The sequence below is a fragment of the Vidua chalybeata genome, chromosome 25 (genome assembly GCF_026979565.1).
Source record: "Vidua chalybeata isolate OUT-0048 chromosome 25, bVidCha1 merged haplotype, whole genome shotgun sequence".
Classification (NCBI taxonomy): Eukaryota; Metazoa; Chordata; class Aves; order Passeriformes; family Viduidae; genus Vidua; species Vidua chalybeata.
The window spans coordinates 3,437,897-3,454,472 of record NC_071554.1 but is presented as its reverse complement, the minus strand read 5'-3'; the positions used below and the strand labels follow the sequence as shown (position 1 = coordinate 3,454,472).

The 16,576-nt window shown below is 60.2% G+C and overlaps 1 protein-coding gene and 1 long non-coding RNA gene across 2 annotated transcripts in view; both read left to right on the top strand.

Moving 5' to 3' along the window:
- The window catches only part of AHDC1 (AT-hook DNA binding motif containing 1), a 50,514-nt gene that overhangs the window by 16,828 nt on the left and 17,110 nt on the right, over positions 1 to 16,576 (top strand). The gene's annotated exons all lie outside the window — the stretch shown is intronic.
- On the top strand, positions 7,024 to 14,249 carry LOC128799844 (uncharacterized). The gene is made up of 3 exons (XR_008434847.1): positions 7,024 to 7,289; positions 11,859 to 11,968; positions 14,146 to 14,249. It is a non-coding gene; the product is annotated as an uncharacterized LOC128799844 (long non-coding RNA).

Sequence of the window (16,576 nt, the reverse complement as noted above, 5' to 3'; positions counted from 1 at the left end):
CGGCACCTGGCCCCGTCCGCTGCCCGCCCGGAGCTGGGCCCACGCCCCACCGGGCCCCTCGGGACTCCATCGACCTGCCCGCCGTGCCTGGTAAGGAGCTTTGTCCGGCTGCGCAGCCAGTTTGCACAGTAATCCCGCCTTGGCCAGGGGATTATGCGTGGGAAGAGCTGTGGGGGGCCCGGAGTACCCAGGCAGATGGGGTTTGGAGGTCAAGGTTTCCCTCAGTGCAGCGGGTTCTGGCCAGGAGGGTGACGGGGACATCCTTGTGCCTGAGTGGGTTTTGCCCCCAGCCACCGGGCAAAACCGGCAGGAGCTCAGTGCCCCTGCAGAGCCCTGTGTCAAGCCAAGCCAGAGCTGGGGCTGGTGCTTCCCACTGGGATGATGTGGAGCATCCCTGCATCCTTCTCCAGCGTCCTTCTGTCCCAGTGTGGCAGCAGCAGGCATGTGCAGGCAGCTGCGAGGTAAGAGCTGCCAGGAGGTGCGGGTCCCATCCTGGGTCCCTTCCCAAGGTCCCATCCCAGCTTGCCCGCAGCACTGCATCCCCGGGCGGGCTCGGAGGGGGCTGGTGGATGCTGGGAGCTCAGCGGTTCTTTATGGTCTCAGAGGGCTCCATTAATTCTTTAAATATCCAGCCTTTCCAGGTGGGTTTTGTTGAAAATTAATTTCCGGAGCTATTTTAATTTTGCTGTATTTAATTTGCTGTTTATTTTAATTAATTAACGTCGGGAAAATCTCTTCTCCCCAGCATCCTGCAGCCGTCTGGGGTGGCTGCACCCGGGAGGTGAGAGCAAGGGGGTGTCATGGGTGTGAGGTGCACTGACAGGGAGGGTGCCCAGCCCCCACGGTGCCCACCTGGCTCCATCCCACCTGCCCCAGGTGACAGGGTTGGCATGGGCGAGCAGCGAGCTGGGTCTCTTCCCACCATCCCTACTCCAGGGCTCATCACAGGGTTTGCTGCTGGCTCTGTGGGATGTTTGTCACATCTCCTGGTGGGAGATGGCTCAGGTAGTGCTCGCAACCACCTTTCTCCTCCTCCTCCCCCCTATGGCTGGGGACCTGGGGGTGTGCATCCATGAGGATACCGTGCCATGCCGTGCCATGCTATGTGCCAAGCAGGAGAGTCCTGGTTTAACAGCCCAGCATGGAGCTCTTTGGAACCACACCCACACAGAGGGATGCTCAGGCTAGCCTCCCACTCCCATCCCCGCATCCCTCCTAGTGTTCTGTCCTCGATGTTGGCCAGACCCCAACGAGGGGGTCCCTGTGGGGCGGCGGGCAAGGAGTGGGGGAAGGGATGGAGCCGCCTTCCTCCAGATCAAGGCCTCTGGTCTCTCACATGTCTAGACGCTGCCACACACACCTAATGTGGTTCTTGGCAGGAGCCGCGGCTGCTCTCTTGAGGTTAATTGCTGCGCACGGAGCTCTGCAGACAGATAACCCGGCTCCACGCTGCCCCCGACCCCCACCGCACCCAGCCCTGCCTTGGCCGCAGTCCCCGAGGGATGCTCCCAGCCCCAGGGAGGAGCAGACTGGGGGTGCAGGACAGTGATACTGTGATGCTGTGCCCAGTGCATAGTTTGGGGTGCAGCTCTGACCAATGAGGGGGTCTCCCAGTTTTGGGGACAAGCAGGGATGGAGGAGAGATACTGGCAGTACTTAGCAGGGGGTGACAGTGGGTGCAGGGGCTTTAGGGCAGGAGGAGGAAGAGAGAAGGGCCCCACCAGCCCGGGGCTGCTGCCATCCTCTGCTGGCTCTTGGCAAGGCAGCTGGACCAGATAAGGGAAGCACGGCGGGGGGAGCCGGACAAAGGTTCAGCCTTATTCAGCCTGCGTGGCTGGATCCAGGCTCTGGAACGGGAGCTGGAGAGAGATGCAGTGGGGACTGGGGTGGGAAGAGCTGCTTCATCCTCCAGCCCCAACATCTGGTGGAAAGAGGGGATGGGAGGAGAGAATGCTGGGCAGGCTGCAGGGGTGAGCCCCAGGGCTTGGCCACATCCAGACTCCCTGGGATGGGCTGGATGAGGCCATTCCCAGCAACTGCTCTTGCAAACCACCTTCCTGGGAGCAAACACTGCTCTAATGATACCCTTGGAGCCATTGGCACCCCAGTCCTGGTCTCTGCTTGGCCCCATCCGTAGGGACCAGTTTCCCTTTGGACAAATCTCTGTTTTGTCAGGCCTGGTGCCAGCTGCCAGGTGCCATCACCAAGGCAGGGTGGTGTAGACCAGGGCTGGGAAGTGGTACATTCCAAGGCTGGAATTACATTGGGTCCCTGGAGGGATCCCCAAAGCACAACATCCCCTCATCTCCCACAGGGCTGGGGCTGGCAGTGGAGTCTGGGCTCGGTCCCGTGTCCCAGGGCTGTGTGGGGGTGTTCCCAGCCCTGGGACCAGCCCCACATGGGATCCACAGGGAATCGGGTGAAGGTTTCAGTCCAAGCTGTGTTTTGGTTTAGGGTTTCGTCATGATTTCATGGCAGGGAATTTCCGTTTGTAACCAAAGACAAGAACAAAAAAAAAAGGAAAAAGCCGAAACCAAAGAAAAAAAAAACCCAACCCTGCCTTGAATTTTTGCCAACAAAATGGGATGTTTCCATTCTTGTTTTGGCTTTTGGCAGCCCCAAACTACAGCCAGTGGAAGAAAATATCCATGTGGAAACGCTGCCGGCCTCTTCCAGCAGTGCAACAGCCGGGCTGGAGCTCCTGCCCCACAGCCATGCTGTTCTGGGGGGAGAAGGAACCCCTCCAGAGCATGTCACCGTGCTCCCTTCCCTGTGCTCTTTGGAGAGGACATTGCCATGAGAACAGGCTTGTTTTGTGGGGAGCATCAAGACAGAGCAGGCAAGCATTTGCAAGGACACCAGTGGCACGCCGAGCTCACGCTTCCCACTTGTCCTTGCAGCGGGTCGCTCTCTCCTCCCCAGCTGGCAGCAGAGCCATGTTCAGCTCCAGCATGTGCTGGGCCATGCCATCCTCCCTCTGGGCATTGACTTCTCCCCTGGCATCACCCAGCCTCTCCCCGCTTCACCTCTCAGATTTTGGGGGATTCTCTGTGGGGCTACAATGCTGTGGATGCTGGGGAAAGGAGGAGCAGCCACTGCAATGCTTAAATGAGGTTGGGTTTTTTTCCACACATCCCCCCCTGCATCCATGCTAGGAAGAATTACAGTCGCCCAGGCATCTGTTCTGGCAGAGCTGAGCTAAAGAGCTTGTCCTGGGCTTGGCAAACCAGCCAGTGCAGCCAACAGCTTTTCCAAGGGCAGCCTTGGATGTGGAGCAGCAGGTTGACATTGCAGGGAGAGGAGCCTTGTGCTGCAGGCACTGGTGCTGTGCCCCTCAGCTCTTGACTGGATGGGATTTGGCAGGGAGTTCTGCAGGCAAGATGCTGCAAACCCCCTTCTCAAAAAGCAGCATCCTCTAGTAGGTCTTTGTTTGGAGCCAGGAAGAGGGCAAATGGTGCCAGCATATCCCAGGTCCTTGTCCTTCCGCAGAGAGGACAGTGTCACCCTGGTGACCACCGCCAAAAAAAAGCCCTGCTAAATTCTCCTTGAAGCTGGAGAGGCTCCTCTGTGTCCTTGGGCTGTGCAGCATCCCCGTCATTGCCACGTCTCCGCATTGGCCACCCCATGGTTGTCAGCCCCAGTGCTCCAGAACACCGTGGGTGGGTACAGTGGTGGCACCAGGAGACGCCAGGAGCATGGCTGCCCCCTGTGCCAGCAGCACTGTGCACGGGCCCTGTGCCGTCAGCAGTCAAGGCAGGGGGAAGTGAGTTGGAGCGGCTTGGCAGGGAGGTGTGGGAGCCCTGCCGGAATGCTGGGCTCGGAGCTGAAGCGTGTCAGGCACAGATGGGATCGTTAGTGGTGGTAAAAATTATCCAGCCCCTCTTAAAAACCCAGGCGCAGCAACCTGACCCCACAGCTCCAGTGGTGGCAATTCCCACTGGAGCGGTGTTGCTGTTTGCTTCCCCTGCCATTACCATCCATCCCTGGGATCTGGGGCCACAGCTGCCCATCACATGCCACATGTTCCCGGTCCCCTCTGCAGTGCCAAGGGGAGGGGTCTCTCCTCCCTGCCCCAGGGACCAGCACCCTGACCCAACACCCACCCCAGTGCCACTGCTGCTGGGCAAACCCCCTCCCTGCGGGTGCTCCCACCCTTTGTGCCATTTCCTATTTCTTTTTTAATGCACCCAAGTCTCTTGTTTGCTTTTTTAACTGCAGTAACCACAAGAGGGAAGTTTCAGAGTGGTACGAGCCCATCTCTACGAGGAAGGGAGAGGCAGCACCACTCTGTGCCCATCTCCGCAGCACCGTGCCCGGGAGCTTCACTGCCACGGTCCAGCGGCTGGTGGCTGTTGTGCTTTCCATCCCCCTCTTCCTGCCGCTCATCCCCAGCTCCTTTTCTCTTGGAAATGTGGAATTTGAGGCTGGTCTGGCGTTGCCAAAGGGCCTCAGGCCCCCCCAGCGCCAATCGATCGCTCTGCGTGCTCCTGCTCCCTGTTTTTTCTGTTTGTTTGCAGCCGCTTGAGGGCTCTTGTGATGAATCCAGCCTGGACAGAATTCAACAACAGCTGAAACGCAGACCGGGGTGGGGGTGGGAGTGAGAGGGCAGCGGGGCCGGCCCACACTGGAATGCGAAATGGGGCAGCGGGCAGTGCTGGGACGGCAGGATGGGATTGCGCCAGATCCCACTCCAGGGGCGTCGAGGGACAGGGAGCACTGCCGGCACCTCCCCAAAACTCTGTGTGCTGTAGGGTGGCGGCGTGGGGACCTGCTCGGTTGAGCGGGGTGAACATTTGGGGCGTCTCCCTGTGTCTCCCTGCTGCCCTTGGCTGCTGCTGAGAGCTGGGCAGCAGGGAGAAGGGCTGGTTCCCTTGGCTGGGCTGCTGGGCAGGGTCACAGCTGCAAGGGGACAGGGGTCTGTGCCGGCTCCGCCGCCCACCCTGCCGTGCCAGGTGCCGTCCATCCCTGAGCATCCACAGGGACTGACTACCCAGCCTACCTGCCATCACTGTAAAATGGCGGATTTCAATTAAAAAGAAAACATTCCCCAAAACCCCAGTGCAAGGAGGGGGGTGAGCACCACCCTGTGCCCCCAGCCTGCTGCTGCCAGCTTTGCCAGGGGTGCCATGGCAGCAAAGTGGGGGGCACAGGCACACAGGAGGCACAGGAGGGGTGGTGGAGTCTCAGAGGGAAGCTTCCCCGACCAGGGCAATGCCGGTTGGCGTGGCTGCCATGGTACTCGGTGCCGGGGTTGGCTGCGATTTTGCAGCTGTGGCTCCAGGAGGGAGCAGGACATGGCTGTGCCGGCGTGCGAGGGTGTGCGCAGGCAGGAGGGATAATTAGTTCCTACTATAGCACTTCTCAGTCAAAGTGCTTTTTAAAAGCCTCCATTCATTAGTCTTCACAGCTCCCCCGAGGTGTCATGTCCTGGTTCTCTTCCCCCCTCCAACTCCCCACCTTCCCTGGAGCAACTGGGGATCCTGAGCTGGGGAAGGGGAGGATGATGTTACTGTTGCATCTGGGTCCTTGTAAAACCTGCAAATGGGGTGTCAGCAGTGGGGGCAGCCTCAGTGTCCCCTGTCCCAGTGGGGCTGCTGGGGTGTTATGGCCACATGAGCATTGTTGGGAAGTTTCCATGGAGGCTGAGCTGTGCCATATTTGGAGCACCAGGGAAGAGAGTGGGAGGGCAGGAAAGGGCTGTGGGTCCAGTGGGTGCCACCGCCAACTCACCACCCTCACCAGCATGCCAGGGAGCAGCATGGTGGTTCCAGTTCCCAAATTACCCAGTGTGTGCCGGGCTCCCAGGGGTCACCAGGTGGAACGACGGAGGGTGCTGCAAGATGCCAGGGGGTGCCAGTGTGGCTCAGCCCCCAGACCTTGAGCATGATGTGGGTACAGGCATGGGGGTATCCAGGCATGTGCCCCAGTGAGGCAGCAGGGCCAGAGGGACGCAGAGGCAGGCAGGCTGGCAGTGGGCCTCCACTGCAAACCCTAACCTTATTTTCCCAGGTCCGACGCCAGTTTCCATGGAAACAGCCGGGAGCAGAAACGGGAACCAGAATCCAGAAATGTGAAGCTTTGAGCTCCAGTTCGCCTTCCTGGATTCCTGTTCCCCATGACCCCAGCTGGGTGCTGGCACCCACACTACTCCCGCTGTGTGTCAGGGGGCAGGGCTGCCCAGCCTGGGCACCCCCTGGGGTTGGGGTGCTCCTCTGTCCGTGCACGCTGCAGCATCCTGGGCATGGTGTGTGGGGATGGGCATGGTGTCCCAGCAGGGATGTGCAGGGGGTACTGTGAGAACGGTACACTGCAGGCAGGGACGTTGCTGGCTGGGGACGCTGCTGGCAGCCCCACATACTGACACGTTCAAACAACACCTGGACACATCTGTGTGTCAAGGTGCTGCACAGGGGGGGGATGTACGTGCCCATGTGCTCTTGCATGCACATCTACTTTATAGGTGTAATGGGGGTGTAGACACAGTGTGCATCAATATGTGGTCTCTATATTGCTGGTTAGCACTGGGAAGACCCCAGCCCCAGGTTGTTTACCTGCCCTGGTGTCTCCATCCCCAGGATGCAGAGGGGACCCCACAGCCTGGAGAGGGGCAGCACCAGCTGCCATTGCATGCAGGGGCCTGGGTGCTGCCCCAGTTCTGGGTGTATGTGTATGACCCGGGGGGAGTCCTGCTCAGCCTCCTGGGGCTGGGAGCCCCCTGGACTCTTCTGGGCATCTCCTGCCGAAGTGGAGCCTCTTGGGACACATCTGTGTCCTGCAAAGTCAAGCTCTGAGCTCTGTGCTGTGCTGCGTCCATCCATCCAACCCATGCCACGTCCATCCAACCCGTGCCATGTGATGACGATCTATCCTGCACCTTCCCTGCTACCCACTGGCCGCCTGCAGTCCCTCAGGTGTGCAGTGACATGTCCCATTCCTTTGTGAGCTCGTAGCAGCCAGCATCAGCACCCACAGCGTGGGACATTGGTGTCTCCCGGCACCTCCTGGCCAGTGACAGGGATCGCTCAGTGCCACCCCAGTGCCAGCTGGCCCATCCTCCCTGCAGCACCCCACTGCTCCCCACATGCCCATTTCACCAAGGTGCCAGCAGGCTGGGACACACCAGCACAGCTCGTGGCTGCCAGATTCCACCCCATCCCTCTGTCCTGTCCCCCATCCCCATGCCACACCTCAGGGGTGATGGTGGCACCGCCATGATGCCTGTTCCCCCTCGGTGGCGCACGGAGCCATGGGCGCGAGTGCTCCGTGATACATCATTTACCCACGGACAGGTATTAAGATACATTATGGATAACTCACAGAGAGAGACACTATTAATAATACAGACACATACAGAGGGAAGAAAGTGCACACTTGATTTCCATGTTGCTACCAGGAGTTGTGAGGCTGGCTCTGGCTGCCTCTTCCCACACGTGACTGCAACACAGTGGGTAGCTGACAGCCCAGAGAGCCTGGCTTGGGGCCAGGAAAAAGCAGAAAACACAATGTCTGTGCATATCCTCTCTCTTAAAATAACACTCCAACACCGTCTGAGACGAATTAAAATAAGATCAGGAGCAGTCTCGCAAAGAGAGGAAGACGAAGAGGGAAAAGCCAGGCAGGGGAATGGCCGGAGCTAGGCGGCTTCAGCCCTTGGCGCAGATGGAGAGGCGGTGTTCTGCAGGGTTAGAGTTGAAAATAATTGAAGGGGAAAAAAACCAAAGGAGAAAGAGAAGGCAAAGAGAGAGAAGTAAATCCTGTTTTGGGAGGGGAGCGATGGCGGCGGCGCTGGCTGTCCGGCACATGGCTGTCCTTTGGAGGGGAGCCGGGCAGGGCGGGGGATGCAAGTGCAGGCTGCATGATGGAGAGCATCAGGAATTTCCTGCAGCTGAGGAACACACCAAATACCAGAATGCAAGAGCGAGCGGAGGAGAGCAGGGTGCCGGGAGGGAATGGGGAGGAGGAGGAGGGGGGATGCAGAGGGCTGGAAATAACCGGCGGGGAGAGCAGGGAGGGCAGGGGGCAGTGTGTGGGGGTGACCTGGGGCTTTGGGGCTTTTCCCAGCTGTTTCCATGGATTTTTTTTTTTTCCTGCTTTTCTACACCCCATGGTGCCTCATGTGCCTGAATGGGGGTTTGGGATATTTTGTGAGTTTTATGTCTTTCCTCCCTTCTTTTCTCCCTCTTCCCCCTGGTTATCTGTGATCAGTGATAGCCAGACACAGGGGACCCGTGGACCCCTGCCTGCCCCCTGGGGCAGGATCCGGGCTTGGGGAGCCAAGAGCAGACTGGGAACTGAGCACATCCCTGCAGAACTGTGTCCCAAGGAGAGCGGGGGCCCTTTTGGGGGACCCTCCGTGTAGACAGCAAGGTCAAAGGCTGCCCCAGGAGCCACAGCAGCACCTCCTACACGTGCAGCGGGTTTGCCAGTCTCTCTCTGACCACGCTCCTGCTTTTCCCTGGGCCAGGCTAGATTAAACACAACAACCCAAGCCTCCTGAGGCTGGTTTTGCATCCAGGTGCAGCCCGACCTCTCCCTCCTCCTCTTTCTCCTACTCCTCCTCCTCCTCCTCCACCTCAGCCACCCCTGGCTTCCCCCTGCATCCTGCTCCTGGCTGCATCTAGCCCTGTCTCCCCCGGGGATGCTGGGGGGCCGGAGGGGAGGGGGGATCAGAGAGGGCATCTTGCAGTGCCGGATCCAGGTAGCCAGAAGGTCGCACTGAAAATCTGGAAGTGGAGTTTGGAGCTCAGCAGAGCGGTGAAATCCGTCTGGCTTTAGGGCAGAGAGGAGAAGGAACAAGGAGGTAGATGCAGTGAAGGGAGCAGGAAGGAGAGGGGCTGTGTCCCCTCATCTTGGGGTGCGGGGTGTCCCCAGGTTAGTCCCATGTCCCAGCTGGGGCTGTGCCAAGCATCACTACAGAGCAGATTGGGGATATTTGGGAGACAGAGGGTGATGAAGAGGAGACAGAAGAGCCCAAGCGAGTGCTGGAGCCCATCCCGCCGACACTGAAGGCTTTGCAGCCCCTCACCAGGCGCCTCCCGTTTCTGCCAATCCAGACTACTGAGTCCCTGAGCGCTGACCCACACCTGCCAGGGCCACCCGGGACCGGGATGCTGGGAAGGGCCAAGCTTATTAGCAGTTTCCAACCTCCCCGCACAGGGGGTCAGGGAGCAGCAGCTGGGGGCACGGGGAGAGGCTGGAGGGGCTTTGTGTGGGCTGGCAGCCCCTGTCATCCTGCTCAATGGACCCCGGGAGCCATTCCAGCTCTCGGGGGTCTGGGGGTGCAGTATTGCCAGAAGGGGATCTGGCAGGAGGGTGCTGGAGGGCTCCCCCCACCCAGTGCTGTGCCTGCTGTGTTTGTTCCTTCCCCTCTCTGCCAAATCACCCCATTGCTTTCACTGCAGACCATGAGCCTTGTTCTGGGCGCAGGGGGTGCCCATCCCGTGCCACTGCCCTGTCCCTCCCTGCTCCCATGCAGCAGGGTCTCCGCTGGTTGCATGCCAGGAATCCCTTCAGCATCCCTTTGATCTCCAGACTGGAGGGGTAAGAGGGCACGAGAGGTGCAGAGAGACAGGACTGCAGCCAGGGGGGGGCAGGTCTGGCAGCCTGGGACCCCTCCCTGGGCAATAAACCTGGGGACAAGGGGCTGTCATGCCCAGTGTCCACCTACCTGGGTGGGAGATGCGATGCCAGTGCTCCCCCCAGAGTTGGGCCATTTCTTCTTAGGCATCAGCTAATTGCCCTCTCTGCAATTGGGGTGGGGGGGGGTGGGGGGCGATCCTTTCCCCAGATGTGTCCCCCAAATCTTCCAGTTCTGCTTGCCTGGCACAGGGCAAGGTTCCCCATCATTTTGGGTGGGTGTTCCTTCGCTTGCACCATGGGCTCCAGGGTTGGGGATCCAGGGCTCCAAATCTGCCCTGGCAAGGGACACTCAGGGTGTTGGTATCTCAGGATGGGGACAAGGTGGCATTTCACCTCCCAGCAGATCGCAGGGTGCCCCACTCCCCCACTTACCCCTGCCCAGCCTGCCCCCCCTGCACATGCCTTTGCGTGGGGGCTGGAGGCAGGCAGTGAGGGGGGTGGGAATACTGGCTGGAGCAAGTCTGAACCTGGCATCTGTCGAATGTCACCTTACCCAGACAGTCTGTGCTTCCCTGTCTCCATATCAACCGTTCTGCTCCAGCCACCTGCGGGGGGGTGACAGGGAGCGTCTTTGGGAGGAGGAGATCTCCCGCTCCCCTCACTCCCTGCAGCCTCCCTTTCCTTCCCTGCTGCCCCCTGGATGCCAGACCCTGGGCTATAAATCATGGGCAATGCTCCTCCAGCCAGGGAGCTGGGGGTGACCCCGGCGCTCGCGGCTTTGTGACCCCACATCACAATGTCTGGCTCCACCGTGCCTCAGTTTCCCTTCCCCGGTGCAGCTGTGGCGCAGGAGGGATTCTGGGGCTTGTTCCACCCCAGCCGCGGCGGTGAGGGGCTCTTCCAGGAGCTCGGCATTTTTCCCTGGACTTGTCCCTCTTTCCTGCAACCAGATGTTCTCGCCCTCCTCCCTGCAGCAGGGTCCCGGCCAGAGCCGGGACAGCAGCTGCCTGCCGTGCACCTGGACAGCGCCTGGGGGCAGGGGACAAGGGACACTTCCTAGCGTCCTTCCGTGGCTCTGTCCCGGCTCCCACGGCCCAGTTGGGAGGGAGAGCCCAACCCTTCCCGCCCCAGTTGAGTTTTGGCAGCACCAAAGGCAGTGGGGAGCTGAGCCCATTGCAGGGCAGGGGGTGGTGGAATCAGGCCTTGGTGTTGTAGGGGTGCTGGAGCCTTTTGGGGGTGCTGGAATGTTTGGGGAGACACTGGAGTATTTGGTGAGATTTTGGAGTATCTGGGGAGATGCTGGAGCTTTTGGGGTGAGGATGCTGGACTATTTGGCAGATGCTAAAGCATTTACAGAGACACTGGAGCATTTGTCGTGGGGGTGCCGGAACACTGGAGGGATGTTGGAGTACTTAGGGTGGGGATACTGAAGTACTGAATGGATGCTGGGGGACTTGGAGAAATGCTGGAGCACTGAGGAGACTGCTGGAACATTTGGAGCATGAGGGCAGTGCTGGAGCATTTTAGGGTTGCTGGAGCATTTGGGGAAGTGTGGAGGACATGGGGAGATGCTGGAGCACTGAGGTCTGGGCATCTGTGGGCATGCAGCGTGGTGAGGCATGGGGCGGGATGCTGGCATGTATGGATAGCGCTTGTGGGGCCACATGGGTGCTGCCATGGGGTTCTTGGATGCTGCTCCTGGGGCTCCTGGGTGCTGCTCCTGGGCCATGTGAGTTCTGCTCGTGGTTGGGGTGCCGTGGGAAGGCTCAGGGCACACAGCAGGCGGGGTGGACACACAAACAGCTGAGGACGGACACAGACACTGCTCCCTCCGCTCCCAGCCATGCGCAGAGGCTCCTGCAAGTGTGTAATTTCACCACAGTGCCTAAACGAGGGACAGAAGTAAATTGACCTTTTCACCCGTTTTCCTACCAGGGGGATTATAGCCTGTTTCCTGTTAAATCTCTCCAAGAACTGGCTCCATCCTGCTCACGGAGTGGGGTGGGGAGGGGGGAACAGACACCCACCCAAAGTGGGGGCTTTAATTTCCCTCCTCATCCCCCTGCACTGCGCCTTTTCCACCCCATCCCATTGCTCCACTACCTCTCATCTCATTAAAGTCTTCGGGGTGATTTCACCAACCCCGGGCAAAACCAACGTGGAAAAAATTGCTGGGAGGAAGGAACCGAAGGCGGAGAGTGATAAATATTGAAAGGGTGGGATTTCGATGTAGGCTGCAACAGCTGTGCCGGTTACAGTGTCACACTATCTCTCCACAGGTTTACTGACCCATTTCCATTCACACGGCTGCCAGTATCTTAGCAACTGCAACAGTCCCCCAAGAACAGGCATATTGCCTGCTATTAGTGACTGCTGCAACTGTGTCAAGGTTAGCTCTCTCCCTCCAAGCCCTGCCGGGTTTGTTTTTTGCCCAAAGCCAGCACAGTCTGTTCAGTGACATGTCCCCCGGCAACCGTCCTGGGTGTTGGGTGTTCAACTCTGCCATGGAAAATGCCAGCGGGGCTGGAGTGGTTGATGGGATGGTGGTTGTGGGGTTGGGTGGTGGATGTGATGAGGGTTTAGGTGATGGGATCGTTCAGGGTGTGGGTTTGGGTGGTGGGATGGAGCAGGATGCGGGGTAGGATGCCCTGGGGGATGCTGCAGGGTGTTGGTGTTGGGGTGGGGTGCAAAATGTGTCCCCAAAAATAGAACCATTGCCATCTAGTTGAGTGTCACTGTCAGCCCTGTGCAACTCTGAGCCCTGAGAACCTGGAGAGGGCTGGGGGCTGCGCTGATCCCACTTGGGTGCCGGGTGTTCATCCTTTCCATGAAAAATGTCAGCAGGGCTGGAGTGGTTGGTGGGATGGTGATGGATGGGATGTGGAGTTGTGTGGTGGGATGGTGCAGGATGCGGGATTAGATGGTGGGATGAAGGATGCAGGGTTGAGTAGTGCAGTGGAGTGGGATGCACCTTGGCTGGTGGGATGGATGAGGATGCACTGCTGGATGGTGGGATGGAGCAGGAGGTAGGGCTGGGAGCTGCTGCAGGGTGTTCAGGGTGCTGTGGGGTACGTAACACGACCCCCAGCGCAGGAGTGCTGTCATCCAGCTGGGTGTTGGCATCATCCCAGCCTCACCTGGCAAGTCACCTGGACTGGGGCCTGCACTGAGCCCACTTGGGTGTCACAAGCTGGATTGGCCTCATCCTGTACCCGCAGGGGCTCAGCACTTGGCTGGGCATGGGCAGGGGATGGTGCGTGTCCCTGGGGTCCACGGTGGCACCGGGGGCTTGAAGGACAAGGCACATCTGCCCAGGCACCACCACACACCAGGCTGGGACAGCACCACATGGGTGGCATCCGCTGTCACCATCTCTGTTCCCACAGCACCTGGCCCTGAGGGGAGGAGCAAGTGAGAGAAGGGACTTGTGGTCCCTCGGTGTCCCCAAAAACTGTGTGATATTGGGGTGACTGAACCCACACAGCAGGGAGAAAGCGAGCAGCTGGTGCATCCCCAAAACACTCCACGCAGGGAGGGAAACTGAGGCATGGGGCCCCTACCCCGGCAGGCAGAGCCCCTCTCACGCAGCTACCGGGGCTGAGGAGAAGCGGGGTGGCTGCTGGGGTGGGCAGGGTGCGCCCCGATGACCCCAGCCCGGCCATGTTCCCCAGCAGCGCTGCAGACAGCAGGCTCCACACCAGCACGGCCGCAGGGACGGCTGTGAGGGAAGCCACAAAAATGATTTAAGGGGCTGGCGGGATTGATTTATTAAGAACAATTAAAAGCACTAAATACGCTTAGCTCAGCCAGACACCGAGCAGGGAGCCTGGGGGGGAGAGACCTGTCTGCCAGATCCGGAGGGCGCGGCTGGCAGCAGGATACTGGTGGCAGTGCTGGGGGGACAGAGTCGCGCTGGGCTGGGGCAGCTGGGGAAGGAGAGGGGTGCTGGTGGAAAGGCAGTGGAAAGGGGTGCAGCACCCTGGGGCTGGATTCGCATCCAGGGTGGATTTGGGCCCAGGGATGAGTTTGCATCTAGGGATAAATTATCACTCCAGGATGAATTTGCACCCAGGTGTGCGTTTGCACCCTGTAGTAGTGGGAGGAATTTGCACCCAGGGATGTGTTTGCATACGGGGATGAATAGTCACCCAGGGATGGGTTTGTATCTAGGGGTGGGTTTGTATCTGGAGATGGGTTCGTATCCAGGAGAGGGGTTCACCCAGCTATGAGTTTGCACCCTGCAGTGGGATGAATTTGCATCCAGGGGAGTGTTTGCACTCCAGCTGGAAGGGATGGAAGGAATGTCAGGGACCAGGAGGCCCCCAGGCAGTGCTGCACTGAGGAGCTGTTTGGAGCCAGTGCCAGCTGCAGGATGCCCCATAGGAGCCGCAAGCCATACTGGGCAGGGTGCTGCTGTCCCAGTCTGACAGTGCTACCCTGGGAGCTTTGGCAAAAGGATTCCCCAGCAGTGGGCACCCATGAGGCTGACGCGAGTGTGGGTCCAAGGAGCTCATAGAGCAGAAATCTTGGAGTGTTGTGACATCTGCAAACCTGCATCCCTCACAGGAAATCCCAGCCAAAAGTCCTTGGAGGCTGGGAGAGTCCTTGGACGTGTCCAGACCTGCTCAGCCCGGCTCCTCCCAGGCACCAGTGGCGGCTGTGGGGGACGGGGAGAGCTGGGCTCTGTCCTGGGGTCCCCACTGCTGTCACCATACAGGATGAGCTCCAGTCTGCAGTTTTGTGTCCCTGTGTGCTGCGGGGTGTTGGGATACCAGGAAGGGGGGCATTTTTCCAGTCCCAGTGGCTGCCTGCAGTGGGAGCACTGGTTTTGTACACATTTTCTACTGCCGTGCAGGATCCATCCCCTTCACTGAGCTCACCAGGCTGGCTGTACTTTGGGACGGGCTCCAGGGGATGCCCTGGGACACTGGGATGCCGAGCCATGCTACCTTCCTCCCCTTAACCCCGCCAGGGCTGTCAGGGAGGTGGGGGTCAGGTTTTTAGGTTTGGGTTCAGATCCCCCACACAGAGCCCCCACGACCTCCTTCAGTCACCTCGCCTTGGGGCTGGATGTGCCCGTGTCCCCTTCATCATTTGGGTCCCTGTGCCATGAGCCACACACTGGGCACATCCTGCTGGCTACATCCTGCTCGCCAAAATCCACAGTACTGGGGGGGCCCCTGCCCTGGCCCCCCGGATAGGAGCCCCAGGAGTCAGGAGGTGCTGGGAAAGGTGCAGAATGGGAACAAAAGGTCCGCGGAACGGCTGGCAGGGGCGAGCGGAGCCGGAGGCATTCTGCTGACCCCGCTCCGGCGGCCCCGGACCCGGCCTCCCCCCGCCGCCCCCACCCGCTCCTGCCGACGTCAGCGCTTCCCGGCAGCGCTTCCAGGTCTACCTGGAGCTGGCTGAGAGGTGTAAAAGCCATTTCTGCCTCTGCCCCGGTGCTTGCACCTGTGCCAGCCCTGGCCAAAGCCTCCCAGGGCAGGGTTGGTGCTCATGCCCTGTGCCCAAGTGTCACCCTGGGGTCGTGCGTGCTTTTCCCATGAGGATGGAGCCGTGGTGAGGTGTGGCATGTGGTATGAGCTGGGTGGTGGCCATGGGTGCCAGGTACCCCTCTGCACCCCACTGCGCTCACTGGGTGTGCCTGTGGGGACAGTGGCTGGGAATAGAGATGGATAGAGGTGGCCAGGAATGGAAGTGACCAGGGATGGAGGTGACCCTGCCCAGTGGCCCTGGCACAGCATTTGCCTCTGTGCTCTTGCTCGCCCAAGTGCAGCACAGCCACAGCCACAGCAATGGGGACAAAGACAGAGCCCGTGGGACAAGTGGGCTGCCTGTGGTCACCAAGTGGGACACGCTGGTGTCCCAGCAGCCAAGCTGGGGCGAGGTGGGTACAGTCACTCTCCCAGAGAGATGCAAGCAGGGCGGTGGAAAAGGTGGGGCAGCCCCAGGACACTCGGCCGTGGGTCCCCGGGTGCCCCCGGCCCCGCCAGCGCTCCCGCTGCCGGCTGCCCAAGGGTTAACGAGAGTTTGCTGCTCCTGCAGACAATTAGTGACATCTTTGCTGACAACGCCACACTGAGCCTCTGCCGCCTCCCCGGCAGCACCAGCCCGGCAGCCCCCGCGCCCCACGCGGTCTCTCTCCGCCGCCTGCCTTCGCCCCCGTGGTCCAGCCGGCACCGCACCCCGGCACCGCACCCTGGCACCGCGCCCCGACACCTCGCCCGGCGGCGCTCGGCAGCGGTGGCAGGATTGCAATCCCAAGCGGAGCAGCCGGCTCCCCTCACTGCCCTCTGACCCGCTGTTGCTGTGGAAACTGCATCCCACGTAGGATTATGGAGCCGGAATCTGCAGGCTCCAAACCCCTCCAAATCCAGACGGTCACCGGGGTCCCCCCGCCCGCGGTGCCTGCGGGGTGCCCACAGGGTGCCTGATATCCCCAGTGGGGTGGCATCTGTGTACTGGAGGAGGTGGCAGCAGCACTCCTGCGTCCCCTGGTTTGCACCCACTGGCTGGTGACACTGCTGTAGATGTCAGGGTGTCACCACGAGGCCATCAGTGACCCCTGGCCCATCTACTCCCTTGTGCCTTTGCCTGAGTATCATCTCCCTGTGTGTCATCCCTGCATCTCAGGGGGAGAGGGTGCTGTGCTAGCAGGACCCTCACCCTCAAACAGCCCCCCGGGAATGTGGGTCCACACCAAGGACCCATCCCCAGCAGCTCTGAGGCAGCAGCAGGAGCTGGACACCCACCAGAGACCCCCACACCTGCAGGGACCGTCAGCGTGGGTCCCCCACGGGGGGAAGGGGTGGGCACAGGGGAGAGCAGAGCCCGTTTGGGGAGCTCTGTGGGCTGCGCTTGTGTCTCAGCATCTCTCCTGCCACCCGAGGAGGTAGGAGCTGAATTAATCGCGATCAATTAGTGCTGCTTGCAGTCCCTGGCTCCCTCCCTGCACCAGCTTTGTGCCGTTGCACCCAGCGAGGGGGGCCCCAGTGTC